Below are 17,818 nucleotides of genomic sequence, written 5' to 3' on the forward strand. Positions count from 1 at the left end.
CTGATCCAATTGCTTCCCACCTCAGGATTTTACAGATTCAGTTAATTTTTGCAAAGCAACCTCAGCTGGCACTTTGCAAAATAATAAATGCCCCTCTCTAGTTGTTCATAATACAACTGTCCTGGAAGTTTTTATTATTGTCTCTTATTGGAGTTGGAAACTCACCCTTTTTGGGAAAGTGCAAGGTCCTACTGTAAGTGCAGGTGCAGGTCCTGAAGAGAAGCCTGGGGCACAGAGATCTAGGAGACTTGATGTTCCCTCTCAGCCTGTTTTTGAGTTTGCTGTCTTCCTGGGAACTCTGAATTCCACAGCTGCTATGGCAACCCTTGTAAACCCAGCTAAAACTCCAGAGCCCTGGAGACACCTGGTCTCTCCCCATTCCACACTGCGCCTTCTGAGGAAGTTTTCATTTCATTATTGCCCATCAGTTCTTGTCATGTAATTTAATTTTCTCGATAAGAGAAAGGAAACCACCAAACAAACAGCTCCCTTGAGCCTCCTCACTTGCTAATGTGCTGTTGCTATGGAGCATACATACACACAGTGGAATTGTACACCAACTCATGGGAGGGCACCGTTAGCAGTATCCCAGCAATGAAATGTTTCTTCTTAAAAATAACCTCCCAGAGAGCTGCAAATGCTTTGTATTCCCTTCAGGTTATATTATGCAATTGCCTGTGCTGTGTACTATGTGATAAACACCCATTTCAAGAAAAAAAAAAGATTTAGCAATTACTTTTACTTGATATTTTTCCATTGCTCTCTGCCCTGACAAGTCTATTTAGAGATGGGTATGAAATATATTCTATTGCTTGCTATTGGTACTGCTGCTGTAACTGACAATATATCTATATATTTTAAAAATGTCTGACTGGCTGAGTCTGTTCAAGAAGTCTTCCTAAACAGCAAGAGCTAGGACTAGCAAATTTGATTTGCAGCTTCCTCTGAACCTAACTTAAAGCAAGGTCAGGGTTTGGTCATGCCAAGAAAATGGGAAGTGCTGGGAATGAGACTGTTTTCCATAACATGGAAAGGGAGAGAGAAAAGAGAGGAAGGATGCAGTACTGAGGGTGGTCACTGTGGGCAGCCATACTGTCAAACGAGTGGCCAGCAGAGCTGGGGCTCTGCCATCTTGCCTGCCACCAGACCGGGTGAGTAGCTCCCCTGCTCCACACCGTTGGCTGCAGCGTCGGAGGAAGGAGGCAAGCCCCTGGTGGCTGGGGAGACACAGATGGCCCCTGGCAGCCAGGGAGGCTGTAGGGGAGACAGAAGACCCTTGGCGGGGAGGGGGGGCATTGGCCTGGGGTGGGAGAGAAAGCCTCGATGATTCAACTCTCCTGCCCTGAGCCCCTCCTCACCCCCAACCTTCACCCCCCCACACACACAGACACTCACTCCTAACGTCCTGCCCTGCCCCCCTCACTCCCAAAGTCCTGCTCTGACTCCTGCACCCCCCACACCATCAACCCCCTGTCCTGAAGGACCTGGGCAATGCCATGTATATCTTCTAGTATCTGATATTTGTAATTTGTTTTAAATGTATTACCTGTAACCCTTCAGCTATGTGATGTTGGCAGAACAAGGGCTGGGTTCAATATATAGGGGCTCCTCTTAACATTGCAAAGCAGAAATGGCTCAAGCCTCCATCCAGTAATCTGGGAACACTAAATATCACCTCTAGGTGCCTCTAAGAGACAACACTTCACCACTTGCAAGTGCTGAGTCTGTTTATCATAAAAATAAAACTTAATAAAAGGGAAAGGGGACTCCACATTAATTTGGGAAAACACTGCAACAGCAATTTAAAAGCATGTAAACCATAAGTAAACACCCACTCCAAAATACATTGGACAGTTTGCCTTACGCCCCTGTGGTGTGAAAGTCCAATGGTCAAATGTCCCTTTAACTTGCCATTCTCCTTTCCCTCTGCTGCACTCCTCTCACAATTGGTTGTCTTTGTCATGCTGTTTGGAGTGTCTCACAAGCAAGAATACCAAGCTCACAGCAAACTGTTAAGAAGCAGAGCAGACACCCAAAACTATTGGTGTGTTCTAAAATTAAATTTCACCAAGGCAGTAACAAATGTAAACTCTTTGCTCACTTAGGGTATGTCTAGACTACATGCCTCTGGCGACAGAGGCATGTGGATTAGGCTACCCGGCATAGGAAAATGAAGTGGTGATCATCCCACGAGGCATACCGGAGAGGTCAACAAATGCCTTTGATGTCGACCACGGAGCGTCCACACTAGCGCGCTGAGCTGACAAACAGCTGATCGGCTCAGCGCAGCAGCCATTTTAATTTAAATGAAGCGGCGATTATTTAAATGGCCGCTTAATTTTCCTATGCTGGGTAGCCTAATCTACATGCCTCTGTCGCCAGAGGCATGTGGTCTAGACATACCCTAACAGTCTTACCATAGAGATACAGATAGTCCCCATAGACTCTCCAGTCTATCTTGTTACAATGACAGACCAGACTTAGTGATAAATCATCACTAACACCAAAAATCACACAATACTCAGATTGCTTCCAATCCCAAAAGACTGATCAATAACCCCCAGATCAATTGGTACCCTAGATCTTACATCAAATACAATGCCCATAGCTGATCCTGTAATAAATTGTGTTCATTAACTAGGAAAAAAGAAATTAAAGTTATTTATACATTAAAGCAAGCAGGCACATACACACAAATGAGTTATCTAAATCCTAAGAGTAACAGAGTTATCATGCTTCAGGGGGTAGCGGAGTTAGTCTATACAGGATAAACTTAAAAAACAACAAATGGTCTGGCAGCACTTTATAGATTAACAAACCATGTAGATGGTATCATGAGCTTTCGTGGGCACAGCTCACTTCTTCAGATGATCTGTTTGTCAGAGGCTGGAGAAGGATGGCAGGAGACAAATCGCTTGATCATTGTCTTTGGTCCACCCTCTCTGGGGCACCTGGTGCTGGCAACTGTCAGCAGACAGGATACTGGGCTAGATGGACCTTTGGTCTGACTCAGTATGGCCATTCTTATGTTCTTATGTTCTAAGTCCTGTGGCACCTTATAGACTAACAGATTTATTGGCGTATAAGCTTTCGTGGGCAAAGACCCACTTCATCAGATGCACTTGTAATCTCATTACAAGTGAGATTAACACATGCAGTAATTTACAAGCATATCATCTAAACACTTTATATACTTTTATAATACTAATTGAGCAAAACTAATCTGCAGGTAACCTAGTCTGGTCTCCAGCTATTAGTTTGTTAGTTCTTAGCTAGTATCTGAGGCTTGGGCAAGAGCTAGCACCTAGTTTGTCAGCATCAGAGTTTGAGGTTATATAAGTCTGAGCATTCCATGGTGAATTTACATGGGTTCACGTCTCACCCCTGAAAATGTCAGGGAAGCACTGAGCAATGCCTCTGCTACTGACAGCAGTCACAGAAACTGTTGACCTCTGGCTGGTGCCTCTGCCACTGCTGCTGCAGTCTCTGCATTGTCTTTCACTGCAACAAACTGCCCTATGTAATTTGAGCCCTGGCTTCTGGAAGCATAAGCCCGGAAAATAGCCATTTTAAAAAGAGATTCTAGGTAGCTTTCCCTCCTAAATCTCTCCCCCCCCCCCCCCCCCCCCAGCTAGAATCTTAGGACTGGAAGGGACTTCAAGAGATTGTCTAGTCCACCCCTCTGTACTCATATACATCGTATTATTGATGTGATGCAAGAGAAAATGGTCCAAGTATATTGAGTTTTACCCAAGCTAGTGCATGGCACACAGTAATTCTTTGGGGGACCCAAACTGAGAACAGTATTTAAGAAAATGTACATTTTTACACTGCCCATGCACAAAAGTACAGAAAAATAGCTAAAGAGTTTCCATCCCTGACATTTTATGCACTTTAAACTCAACTCTTTAAGTGCTCTAAAATCCAAACAGATACTCAAATTTGCTTTTAAATTTGATATCCTTAATGGAAGCACAAGGCCATCAAATTTGGGGTCATCTGACCAAGGGGTTCTAATTTAGGACATCCCCCAAAAACATTTCTCTTCTTCTGCCTTGTACTGTTAAACTGAGATTAATGACTGGATGAATCACAGACCTCTTCATGACTGTGAACTCACCCTTCAATTAACATAAGTAAGGATAAGTTCTCCATAAACCCTCACCTAAAACATAAGGATTATTGAACTTAGTGGCTGGAGGTTGCTTTAGTTTGTGAGTCCTTGTGTGGTGTGATTTCATTTTGGGGAAAACACAAGAGCTTGGCTACGTCTACACTGGCAGCTTCTTGCACAAGAACTCTTTTGCAGAAGAGTTCTTGTGCAAAAACTCTTCCACAAGAGAGCGTCTACCCTGGCATGTGCTTTTGTGCAAGAGATGTGCAAAGAGATGCGCAAGAGATCCAGGGAACTGACAAGTATAAAAATGGGGTGCTCTTGCCATGGAACTTTGGGTTCTGTCCTGCCTTGGCACTTCGGATCATGACCAACAGAACCCAGCTCCTCACTCATGTTCAATCTAACTGGCCACTAGATTGATTTGAGTTACCACAGACTAGTAACTAGTATCATCTGCTAGACCTGTGTGTGTGGATGCATATGCTACTTTTCCTGTTGTATTGTCAATATATGTGGCATATTGTCTTCCCCCTGAAAAAGATCCTGTGTGCTTCTAATAAGCACAACACAGTATTTGTGAAGGAGCTTGGATGCAGTAGGAGGTTTTTACCTGGGGCAAGATGTTGGGAGTGTGGAAGGGAGTAGGGTATCAGATACAGGCTCTGGCCAGGAATCGAAAGTGTTTACTGGAGACAGAGCCAGGCGGCAGCCCATCAGGATGCTTGGATAGGCTCCCTTCCTTCTGCGGTCCCACACACTATTCAAAGTGGCTGGCTGCTGGGGTCAGTGTGTGTCTCTGGGCAGTGCGCCCCTTGGGAGAAGGGGCTAGCAGGTCTCCATGTGCTGCATGTACCTGCAAGCACTGAGCCTGCAGCTTTCATTGGCTGATTTCTGGCTAATGGGCGCTACGAGGATTGTGCTGGAGGTGGGGGCAGCACACAGAATCCTCTCCGCAAGCAGCATGCACCACACAGAGATACACATGCTTGCCCCAGCAACCGGATGCTTTGAGCAGTGTATGGGACCACAGAAGACAGGGTAGCATCAGGCTGCATTCAAATATTTGGCAGGCTGGATCTGTACAGGCTGTATTTTGCCCATCCCTGCTCTAGCCTTAGGTCTACAATGGCAAAGACATTTTTCCTGTAATGGTAGCTCTGGGCTGGGTGGAGCCAGCCATCAAAAGCAGGGAATGTCCAGTGCTTCTCCTTGTTTTCTCAATGACTCATCTGCTGCAGAGGTAGATTTAAATGAAACATACCGTACCCTGGCATGCCCCCTCCCAATGACACAGAGCCCCCCTGGGCTGGGCAGTCCAGTACCGGATCCAACACCCCCCCACACAGGGGGTGGCCACTCTGCAGGGAAGTGGGGGCCAGTCCCTCTGCAGAAAGGGCTGGGTGGGGGGGAGAGCAAGAGAGCAGGGAGGCCCACCTGCAGACTGCAGCCTCAGGTGAGCTGTCAGAAGGTAGTGAGCAGTGCAAACATGATCTGGAAGGCTTCAGAAGAGCCACACAGCCGGCCAGAGAAAAGCGGTGCTTTGAAGCGGGAAAGCGCTGCTTCTCTTTGGCCGCCAGCTGTGCATCTACCCAGTGATCTCTAACGCCTTCCAGCCTGTGTTTGTGCTGCTGGATGCCACCTGGTGAGTGGTGGCTGCCCGCAGGCAAGGGGGAGAGTGGCCAGGGGATAGAGAGCCCAGGACGGGGAGAGGGGCAGCACTCAGATGACTGATAGCACTATGCCTCCCTCACCTTTAGGTAAAGCACATGTGGGTCTCTGCCCACTTCTTCAGGCCAGCCAATGCAGGGCCACTGGGGCACCTGAAGGTGTCCTCTGCAGCCACAGAGATTTTTTTTTTTTAAATAAAGCACTCTTATCCAAAGCACTTTGCAGTAATTAGCGAATGGTACAAACAATATTTGGAAAGATCATTAAGTGGTCCACCCGAGACCTTCAGCAAATTTCAAATGGTCTGTGGAAAAAAAAGTTAGACTACAAAAACAATCAAGGCGCCTCACTTTATTTTCATTTACTTCTTATTACTTATAATATAGAAGGAGGGGGGCAAAAAGGAAGCTGAGCACTGGGCCTCACTAACTCTAAATCTGCCACTGATCAGCTGGCAAGTAGGGAATGAGGAGGAGGGAGCTGCCTGATTCAAAGAAGGGACAAAAGTTGAACTAGAGGGAGGGAAAGGAGTAGACTAGTAGACTAGGCTAAGGAGTCTGGTGGAACTGGGTCTGGTGTGGAAGGGGGCAGAAACCGTCTGCAGTGTTGCCAACACTCATTATTTTGTCATGAGTCTCATAATAATTATTGTTTGCCTTAAAGCCCCAGCTCGTACAGTCAAACAAAGATGCGATGTTTTCAGCCTTTATTCTCAAAGGAAAAATGAGTGTCTAGCCCTTATGGTTGTGGAGAAATTTTCAAAGTATGATCCCCATGCACCCTAAAGGCTCAAAAAGCAAATGAAAACCCATTTTTACATAATCTCATGATTTCTGAACATTTCCAGTTTTCTGGAGTTCAGCAGAAAAGGACCTGGGGATTACGGTGGGTGAGAAGCTGGATATGAGTCAACAGTGTGCCCTGGTAGGCCAGAAGGCTAATGGCATATTAGGGTGCATTAGGAGGAGCATTTCCAGCAGATCTAGAGAAGTTATCATTCCCCTTTATTCAGCACTGGTAGGGCCACACCTGGGCTACGTCTAGACTGGCATGATATTCCGCAAATGCTTTTAACGGAAAAGTTTTCCATTAAAAGCATTTGCGGAAAAGAGTGTCTAGATTGGCACGGACGCTTTTCCGCAAAAGCACTTTTTGTGGAAACAAAATACAGGACTATGTAGCACTTTAAAGACTAACAAGATGGTTTATTAGATGATGAGCTTTCGTGGGCCAGACCCACTTCCTCAGATCAAATAGTGGAAGAAAATAGTCACAGCCATATATATACCAAAGGATACAATTAAAAAAAAATGAACACATATGAAAAGGACAAATCACATTTCAGAGCAGAAAGATTCTGTACCAATCTAGACGCGCTTTTGCGCAAAAAAACCCCGATCGCCATTTTCACGATCGGGGCTTTTTTGTGCAAAACAAATCTGAGCTGTCTACACTGGCCCTTTTGCGCAAAGGCTTTGCACAAAAGGGACTTTTGCCTGAACAGGAGCAGCATAGCATTTCCGCAAGAAGCACTGATTTCAGACAGTAGGAAGTCAGTGTTCTTGTGGAAATTCAAGCGGCCAGTGTAGACAGCTAGCAAGTTTTTCCGCAAAAGCAGCTGCTTTTGTGGAAAAACTTGCCAGTCTAGACACAGCCCTGGAGTATGGCATCCAGTTTTGGGCCCCCCACTATAGAAAGCATTGGAGAAGGTCCAGCGGAGGGTAACCAAAATGATTAAGGGGCTGGAGCACATAACCTATGAGGAAAGGCTCAACCATTTGGGCTTATTTAGTCTGCAGAGTGAGGGGGGATTTGGTAGCAGCCCTCAACTTCCTGAAGGGGGGTTCCAAAGAGGATGGAGAGAGGCTGTTCCTAGAAGTGAGGGATGGCAGAACAAGGAGCAATGGTCTCAGATTACAGTGGGGGAGGTCTAGGTTGGCTATTAGGAAAAACTATTTCACTGGGAGGGTGGTGAAGCACTGGAATGGGTTCCCTAGTGGAGTCTCCATCCCTAAAGATTTTTAAGTCCTGGCAAACGTGTCTTGCCCGGGAGCTGCGCGCACAGAGGCTGACAGCCCAGGGAAAAGCAGCTCCCAAGGACACGCTTTCGAATCCCGCCCCGCCACCAGGGGGTAGGGAAGGGCGAACGCCACGCCACGCCCCTCGCTCGGACACAGCATTGAAGACTATCAGCGCAGGCGCAATGGGGAATTGGGAAGGAAAGGACTGGCAGAGGATAATACGCATGCGCAGTATGAGAAGCGGGGAGGGAGGGAGAGCGAATTGGTTTCGCGCTTGCGCAGTGAGCCTGAGGTGCCGGGCGGTCGCTCTGCGATTCCGGCGTCCAGGGCGGCGCCTGCGCATTGCGCGCCTGTCAGTGACTTCCTGGGAGCTGGCAGCGCAGGTACGAAGTGGCGGCCTTCGAGGCCGGTGTCGCTCCGCCTGGTCCCCGCGGGGCGCCGGCTGCGGGCAGGACCGGGCTCTGGGAGCGCGGGGCCGAGCACTGCGGGAAGCCCTGGCCGAGGAGAGGTTGGGGCGGGGGCAGGTTGGCAGGGGCAGGTGGGATGGGGGGGGGTTGGTTTCTGCCCCCTTGCCACGACGCTCTGGCAGCTACTGCGCGGAGCAGCCGTTCCCGTCCCTGCGAGCGTGACCGTAACCCTGGGGGGGGGGGGGGCTGTGCCGGTCCTAGCTCATCTCGGGGCCTCTTTGTGCTGCTGGGGTGCGGGCACAGGGCGAGGGGCCAGATGGGCTGGGCCTGGGTGGGATCCTGTCGAGTTACCTTCCGGGGTCCTTGCGTTATTACTGATGGGGCGGGGGGACCGGAGGGTCTGGTGTCAATTTGAGGATTCGCGGAGGCCAGTGCAGAAGAGAAGCCAGAGAACCTTTGAAGGACTCCCCATTGCTCACGGCCTACAGAATCGAAATATCAAACCTGTTCAATGTGGGGCGCTGTTTTAAATTTTGCCCTTTTACTTACTTCCCTGATGTGGCAGCTGTCCAGAAGCACCTGTGCATTAGGTAGGAGCCTCTTTTGAAGCACAGAAGGGAAGGGTGACCCTACCCAGTCTTTTTACTTTTCTTTCTTCTCTTTTTTTCTTAACTCTCATTACAGAATCCCAATGCTCCTTCATATTTTCCAGTTTTGTGATCTCCAACGCCTCTTTTCTCTGCCCCTTGAAAAATGTCAGCCTCATAATTCAGTTTGGACAAACTTGTTTTAAACAAGTATTTACAACTTATTAATTTAGATAGCTGTATTAGCTCCATTTTGAGCACTACACCGGTAAAATTTTTAAACAGAATATCAAGAAATCTGTGTTATGTTTCCCACAGTCCCTGAGGCCCTCAGTCCCTATCAAGCCTCTCTCTGGTAGTAGGTGCTGAGCAAACATATAGGAAGAAGTAATGCTTCCCTAATATGTTTATGGTATAAAAATTCAGAAAACAGAAAGGTAGTGTGATACTGTATCCAAGCAACATAATATTGATTGTATCTTTTTTAGTTCTATGTTTTATTTTAAATATAAATACTTTTAAACGGCTTGTCCCGTTTAGCAGGGAAAAAAACAGGTATTCTGGCAGCTGCATCAGTCTTTTATTCAAGAGGCTTGACTCTGGAGCTGGAGGTGCTCCATGTGGTTTTAAAGGGGCTTGCTGAGATGTCGTTTTGGACAGAAAGATGTCAGTGGCTGGAAATTCCCTACTGTTGTTCAAGTCCAATCAGAGAGAGAATTTCAGTGTTAATTTTCATAGTCCAAGCTCTCACCTCACTAGGGTGCAGAGGATGATGGAGTAGTTGTGCCAGTGTCTGCTTCCAAGATTTCTCATGATTTCCAAACAACAGCTAAGTGAAATTGACATGGTTTTTGTTAGTTTGCTGCACCTATAGTATTATGTAGTATCAGTCTTGTTAATTTCACTCTGTAGATGATTGGGAAAATCATGAAGAGCAACAAAGGCACCAGAGCTTGTTTGTCTACAAACTCAGAAAGATAACACATCATGGGTTAATGCTTTCATATTGAGAAGATTACCCTGACAGCTGTAAATCTGAAAACCTTATTTTTTAACTTAACGTTTAAGCTCCTTAGAAAATTAATAGCTTAGGCCTTCTTCCTTAGCACATAATAGGCCTTATTTGCAACTAATAAAAGAATTTTTCAAATGCTGTCAAATTATATAATTTGTTTATAAAGCCAGCACATCGATCGTATATACTTGATTGTTGTCTGTCCCAAGAGGAAATTGTCAACAATCAATGAAAACATCCTATACTAAATCCATGCTTAACATTAAGGTTGTAGGGACTGATGATCAGATTGAGATGAGTCTGGAAAGCCCCATTTATTAATATAATCTGTTTAACATAGGGGTTTAGAGACAGAGTGGTAGTTGACAAGACTGTTAAAGTCAAGAAATGCTTCCTTGAAGAGGAGTCTCACCAGTGCCTTTTCAAAGGGTTGGTGTACCCTCCTTTCACAATGGAAAGTGTTAATGATCCTCACAGAAGATAGCTCCAAACCTCCCACATTGGTCTATACAGCCACCATTGCCAAAGATCCAGCTTTATGAATTTGCCACTGAAATAATTTGCTTTTATTAATAATGCAGAAACAAATTCGATGGTGTATTGTCATGCAATTTATACATTAGGTGTTGGTCTTTGGATGATTTGAGAATTTATTAGGCATTATAGGGAATCACTAAACTGCATCTGAGAGCGAATTTCTCAGGCCAGGTCCAGAGACTTATGATAATAGGGGTGGTGCTGTAGTGCTAAAAATAGCTGTGTAGCCATTTCTTTGATGTTGCAGCTCCAGCTGGAACTGGGCTGGGAGATTCACTCTCAGATGCAATGCAGACGTTTTTAGTGACGGTATGAGAGTATATACTTGTCTGGTTTTATTTTTCTGTGTTTAAATAAACACCTTCAAAAATGTTAAACTTGACATATATCCTTCAAATCAGTACTACATATCTGCTTAAAATGTTCTGAAATAACAAAATGCTTAAAGGGTTGGAGAAGTATATTGAGCAAATGTGGTTTCCTCCCTTTAATATCAGAAGGATATACTGAGGTTTTTCCTGGAATAGATATGTCTTAGAATATGGGGAGGGGAAGTGGATAAGAAACAAGAGGATCTAAGATACTAATAATAATACAGAGAAAAACTGATAGGATGGAGTTAAGACTGCTAGGTAGTACTTAATCCTCCCATGAGTGCAGGGGACTAGACTAGATGACATCTTGAGGTCCCTTCCATCCTATGATTCTACATCAGTAATTTAGGGTAAAATACAATACAGGGATATTGTAATTCTATTAAAAAATTAGAATGTCAAGAAACTCACATTTAAGATTAAACTTAAAAGAAATTCAAAGATGTTAAAATATGTAAATGCAGTTTGGGTTCTCAAACAATCTTAACTTTATCCTATAGCAATAGAATAGAATAACTGTATGATTATTTAAAATATTTGTGTTGCTGATTAAACTTATTTTTAAAAGACACACTGATCTTTTTCCTCTTTCCTCCTCCCTAGTAATGTCATGATAAATCCTACCAAAAATTGCTCTGTCAAAATGGCTGCCATCTTCTATTATTGCCAGGGGGCCACAGGTTACCCTTCGTGGAGATGCTCTCTTTCAAATTAGGTTTTTCCTCCTATGTTCTCAATAGAAGTGAAGCCAGCCTACTCAGAAGATGGTAGCCTCTGATACTGTTAGGAGGTAGAGAGCAACCCTGTGAGTTGCTGGTGAATGGTGTCATTGGCATTCTTTGTTTGCTGCTAGTAAGATGCTAGTTTGCTGCTAGTAAGCATTTTGCAAAGTACCTTTTTGGTGGCATTATCTGAAGAAGATTATTGTTCACTAAGTCTGATGCATAAACTTTCTTTCTGAAGGACGAAGGCAAACATGATCTTAAAACTTCAAATGTATTCTCAGTGCAAGATTTCAGAGCGTTTTAAAAACCTGGGAAATTTGAAGAATCTGTGTTAATCCATTATTAAGATAATTTATATCAAGGTCATTTGGGATTAGAAATGTCAGGGTACTAAATCCCTTTACAGTACCCATGTTTTAAATTAATTCTAATTCATACTAATTAAAGGGTTTACCTGTAAATTATTAGAATATTCATTCTATACTCAGTGGCTACATCTAGACTGGCATGATTTTCCGCAGATGCTTTTAACGGAAAAGTTTTTCCGTTAAACACATTTGCGGAAAAAAGTATCTAGATTGGCACGGACGCTTTTCCGCAAAAGCACTTTTTGTGGAAAAGCGTCCGTGCCAATCTAGATGCGGTTTTGCGCAAGAAAGCCCCGATCGCCATTTTCGCCATCAGGGCTTTTTTGCGCAAAATGGTTCTCAGTTGTCTACACTGGTCCTCTTGCGCAAAAGCTTTTGCACAAGAGGGCTTTTTCCCGAAAGGGAGCAGCATTGTATTTGCGCAAGAACACTGACAATCATACACTAGATCGTCAGTGTTCTTGCGCAAATTCAAGTGGCCAGTGTAGACAGCTGGCAAGTTTTTCCGTAAAAGCAACTGCTTTTGCGGAAAAACTTGCCAGTCTAGACACAGCCAAATAGTAAATGGTGTAGTTTTTAATATGCTGTCTCTTTGGTATACAAAGAACCCCAAACCCTGCTTTAAGTGCGAAATTCAATAATACCGGAACTGTGGAGGCTCAGCCAGCACTTTCATAATTCAAGAAATGGGTGTGTATAATATTTTACAACATTTTGAACTCAGATCCAGGGTGTGCACTATTAAAAATCTTTTTACAGTTGCAGTATTCCATGTAATTCAGTAGTTTACAGGCAGTCCCCGTGTTACGTACAAGATAGGGACTGTAGGTTTGTTCTTAAGTTGAATCTGTATGTAAGTCGGAACTGGCGTCCAGATTCAGCCGCTGCTGAAACTGATCAGTTTCAGCAGCGGCTGAATCTGGACGCCAGTTCCGACTTACATACAGATTCAACTTAAGAACCCCAGGCATCCCCAAGTCAGCTGCTGCTGAAACTGATCAGCGGCTGATTCCAGGAAGTCCGGGGCAGAGGCTTCCTGTAGTCAGCCGCTGGTCAGTTTCAGCAGCGGCTGACTTGGGGATGCCTGGGGCAGAGCAGCTGGGGTGCTGCCGGGTTGGTCCAGTAGCGCCAAGGAGCGGTGCTGCGGGACCCACCGGCAGCGCCCCACCTGCTCTACCACAGGCCCAGGGCTTTGCTCCACGTCTCCCTGGTCTGCTGGGGAGGGGGGCGCACTAGCTGCGTTCCCTCCCCCCCCCCCCCAGCAGACCAGGGAGACGCTGAGCAAAGTGGAGGAGGACCCGGGCGGGACCGCGGCGCTGATCTGGAAGCGCCGCGGTCCCGCCCAGGTCCTCCTCCACTTTGCTCAGCGTCTCCCTGGTCTTCCAGATCAGCGCCGCGGTCCCACCCGGGTCCTCCGCCGCTTTGCTCCGCGTCTCCCTGGTCTGCTGGCTCCTCTCCCTCCCGCCCCCACCAGCAGACCAGGGAGACGCAGAGCAGCTTTTCTTGCCCCGGAGGACACGGGCGGCGGGACCAGGCGTCCCGCCGCTCCTGTTGTCCGGGGCGAGAAAATCCCTGTTCGTAACTGTGGATCCGACATAAGTCGGATCCGCGTAACTCGGGGACTGCCTGTATAGAATTTAGTTTTGAAATTAGATATCAAACTGAAATAGTAGGATAGCAAATACGTAAGTTCACTGAGCTGAAGTCACAGTAACTTGTGGGTCAGAGGCAAGTGTGGACACCTCCATAGTAAATGAGATGAGTAGATTGGGGATTGGCCAAGAAGGGCCTTGAAAGTCCATCCAAGTGACTCATGTTTGCAGTATAAAAGGAGGTACCAGCAGAGCAGTGTTTCTCAAAGTAGTCCGTGGACCCATTCTGAAAGAGCTGCTATTGGGCCGCTCTGATATGTTTGCTTACCGGTTCTGCAGCAACGAAGCCTCGTGGCTCCCATTAGCTGGGGTTCACCCGTTTGCAGTCAAGGGGAGCTGTGAGGCTTCTTGACTGCAGAGCCGGTAAGTAAACAAAGTGGAGTGGCCCGGTAGCAGTTTTTTTAGAGTGGGTCCACAGACTACTTTGAGAAACACTGCAGTAAAGGGATTGAGAGGTTGATGTGATCACATTAATGGTCTAGAAAAATGATCTTTGATGCAGTTTTCTGAATGGATATGAACAGGGCAAGAGTGCATCTGTCAAGATCAAAGAGAAAGATATTGCAATAGTAAAGACCTGAGATAATGAGTTTTAACTATGTTGGTTGATGAGAGAGAATATGCCTTACAGATGTTATGAAAAAATAATTATCAGGATTTAGATATCATTTGGATATGAGGATCTAGAGAGATGACTGAGTTGAAGATAATGGATAGAAAGCAGAGATGGGCTGAATGATAGTATTGTCCACAGTGATTGAGAAATAAAGTAGCAGGAAGAGTTTGGGAGGGGAGGAAGAATTGGAGATCTCTTTTAACCATGGTTAGTTTGAGCTGAGGAATAGACATCCATAAGAAGATATCTGACAGGCTGATATTTTAGTATGGACAGAGATGGCTGTGGAGTAGAAAGGTAGATATATGATTCATTGGCATAGAGATGGTCATTGAACTTCTTTGTAGATGAGAGTCCATAGTGAGGTACAGAAGAAGAAAAGAAAAGGGACCAAAGTCAGAGCCCTGTAGAACCCCCACAGAAAGCTGGTGGGTAGATAAGGAGGATCCATTGAAGGAGTAGTTAGAGAAGTTGTTAGAGAAAGAGAGGAAGAGAAGCAACATGGTCAACTATTTCAGAGTCGGGGAAGTTAGCTAGGAAGAGGCATTTGAGACTGTGGAGAGCAGTTTCTGATGGGCTTATTCAGTTCCAACATTGTCCAATTTCCTGGCTCTCAAGTATAAGAGTTAAGAGGAAGCAGATGATTTATTTACTGGGGGGAACAGGTGATATTGCAGAGAAGGAAGAAGAAACTAATCATGGATTCAGGGAGCACATGGGCAGATCAGATGTCTTGGTTCTTGTTTTATCTGTTCTGAAAGCTCTTTGGTTTTTCCAATAATGTCAATCTCCAGGACCCTACAGGTTGGGGATTCACTGAGCCATTCCTGTCAAAATTAGATGAAGCTGTGGACAATGGCAAAAAATCTTTGCCTGCTGGCCAGGAATTTGTATCTTATCCTGATGGTACCCTTACTTTTTATCTGTGATGATGTGTCCTGATGACTGAAGAAGTTTAAGTGGCTGATGATTCAGATGCCCAAGTATTTAGAATTGAAGATCACTAAGTTCAAGAAAATACTCATCACCTTTTTGATAAAATAGAGACCAAGAAGTATGTGAAACCTGCCTATCAATGTAGACTTGTATCTGTCCCTGCTGACATCAAGAGGGCAAGTATCCCGGTCTTGCCCCACCTGTCTTTGGATGGAGGCAAACTGTTTTATCTCAGATTCATTAAAGCATTCTTCTTTAGGTGCCCTTTCTTGTGGTCCAACAGAGGTCCATATCTTCTGGAGGAAAAATAACTTCTAGGAAATGGGAGCTGAGATGCAATTCTATGCCCACTCCTAGGGCACGTCTACACTACAAATGCTCCAGCTATGTTGTTGTACTGTTGATACTATCTAAGGCGATAGATGGCATTTTTCTAACACCAGTGGATCCACTCCCTCGAATGGCAATAACTAGGTTTATGGAATAATTATTCTGTCAGCCTAACTGTGTCTACAGTGGGTTTAGGTAATTACATCACACATGACAATTTTCAGACCTGAGCAATATAACTAAAACCTAAGTTTTAGGTGAAGACCAGGCCCTCGTCTCAACTAAGTTTTGGAGTGTGCGTAATAAAATGTTTCTTCCCCTCCATTTGCGGTCAGGTGATCTCTCCAAATAGATCTACACTTGTAAATCTTTCGAGAGAGAGATGCAAATGAAGACATTCGAAATTGCAAATGAAGCTGGGATTTAAATATCTTGCACTTCATTTGCATAATCACGTTATGGTGCTATTTTGAAATAGCGCTATTGCGAAACACAAAATGAGGTGTAGAAGCAGTTATTGCGGGAAAACACCCTTCTTCCGAAATAATCCTTATTCCTCATAAAACGAGGCTATTTCGGTTATTTCGGAAGAAGGGTGTTCTCCTGAAATAACCGCATCTACCTGAGTTTTGTATTTCGAAATAGCTCCATAATGGGAGTATGCAAATGAAGCGCGGGATATTTAAATCCCCGCTTCATTTGCAATTTCAAATGTCTTCATTTGCATCCCCTCTCTTGAAAGTGTAAGTGTAGACATACCCATAGAGACTGTGGTGTGATTGAGGGTAGAGTTTTTCTCACTCCTTTGTATGCAGGAGGAAGGGATGGACTTCAGAATAAAAGCTATTGCTGTGGAAGAGCAGCACCAGGGTAACTGATTTGCAGGTGATATGAGAACATAGCATGGAGACAGTGTCTAAGGGTACATCAGCATTAAGATAAAAAAAACCATGGCTGGCTTGGGTCAGCAGATTTAGGTTTGCAGGGCTCAGGCTTTGGCCCTGAAAAAAATTGCTGTGCAGATGATTGGGCTGGAGCTGGAGCCTAACCTCTCTCACCTGGCAAGGATGGAGGGTTTCATCTGTGTGTAGATGTACCCAGTGATGCCAGATCTCATGGTCTGAAACTGTTATCCGACCCTTGACTGAACCAGGACAGATAGGCCTACTCCTGTGCCTAGGAGATAACATGGCATTTTCTTTGGATTGCTAGCACAGCACATTTCTTTCTGAGGAATTCCATTAGCTTGTCAAAAAATGATTCTTCTTAAACATTGCACACTCAAGTGTTTAACTTTAGCTTGTATTTCATTTTCACTAGAACTTACATCTCTAGTGTACTTAGATCCCTAGTGGAATTATTTATTTCTTACTGACTTTTCCAGCATACCTATCACTGGAGTAAATATTGACTATGAGGATACCTTGGATAAATATTGACTATGAGGAGACTTGTAGGAGTTGTAAATATAAAACACTATTCACATGGGCAGTATTCATCCGTTTAGTATACAAATTACTAGAAGATTTATCTGGGTCCTTAACTGATTGTTTTTCTTCATTTAAATCATTGCTCTGGAGTGGAGCTAGGGATGCAGGATTCAGTATACACGCTGCCCCAGGAAGAGCGAGGACACCCCCAGCCCTCTCTCACCACAGCAGCTTGGGACCAGGTGAAAACCACCTGTCTATGGCTGCTGGAGCTCCAGTGGACACAGCTGAGGGAAGGGGAATACACACAGACAGACACACGATAAACTCTCTGAAATATGTAATAGTTAGCTATGCCTTTCTTCACCACTGGTCCCTCCTGGCCCAATGAGGTTATAGTTGTCATCTCTGGCACCTTGCTGCCCCCTATGGTTATTCTGCAGAATAACTCCCTCCTGCAAGATCCTTCCCTTTCCATTTTATGAGATATAATTGAATTCCAGGAACATCCCATTATCCTGGCACAACCAAACCTTGACCTTGCTTTAAAGTTACGATATTAGGAGGCTACATACCAAACCTGGTGGTCCTAGCTCCTACTGTTTAGGAGTTCTTGAATGGACTCACAGACTGACAGATGCACATTTGTAAAATATGTATTAAGAAGATGATTTATGTAATTTGTATGCAATCTCCAGATTTCTAGACTTTGTCTTAAATTTTGTTTCTCCCCTCCCTCATGAAACACTCTAGACTGATGCCAATGGAATGAGAGAGAGCTCTGCATGATTTTGCATCCTGGGGTGCTAGGTCAGAGCAGTCGTAGCCCTCCAAGAATAAGAATAGTTGTTTTATCTGGCCATTGAACAGACAATTCTTCCTCATTTGCCTCTCATTTCCTCCTTAGCATCCACTCTAGGTGCATAATCTAACCCTGATTTGAAAAGGAAAAAATATTAGATTTGTAATCAAATTGTTGACAGACTTAATTAGAGCAATTTGAATAGCAACATTTAAGGAAGAACTATTAACCAA

At 44.8% G+C, this 17,818-nt stretch overlaps 2 protein-coding genes across 3 annotated transcripts in view; one reads left to right on the forward strand and one right to left on the reverse strand.

The window, feature by feature from the left end:
- The window catches only part of LOC102447295 (dynein axonemal heavy chain 5-like), a 296,662-nt gene extending 295,965 nt beyond the window's left edge, over positions 1–697 (reverse strand). The window contains exon 1 of the mRNA XM_014581788.3: positions 166–697. The gene's annotated coding sequence lies outside the window, so the exon portion shown is untranslated. The remainder of the gene's footprint in view (positions 1–165) is intronic.
- A 7,371-nt stretch (positions 698–8,068) lies between these two features.
- Positions 8,069–17,818, forward strand: part of EXOC3 (exocyst complex component 3) — a 39,293-nt gene continuing 29,543 nt past the window's right edge. The window contains exon 1 of one of the 2 annotated variants that reach the window (XM_075921541.1): positions 8,069–8,189. The gene's annotated coding sequence lies outside the window, so the exon portion shown is untranslated. Of the gene's footprint in view, positions 8,190–8,780; positions 8,804–17,818 lie in introns of those variants that run through there. The other variant, XM_025179715.2, reaches the window with a different exon arrangement.

This window comes from Pelodiscus sinensis, chromosome 2, assembly GCF_049634645.1.
Source record: "Pelodiscus sinensis isolate JC-2024 chromosome 2, ASM4963464v1, whole genome shotgun sequence".
In the NCBI taxonomy this organism is placed as follows: domain Eukaryota; kingdom Metazoa; phylum Chordata; order Testudines; family Trionychidae; genus Pelodiscus; species Pelodiscus sinensis.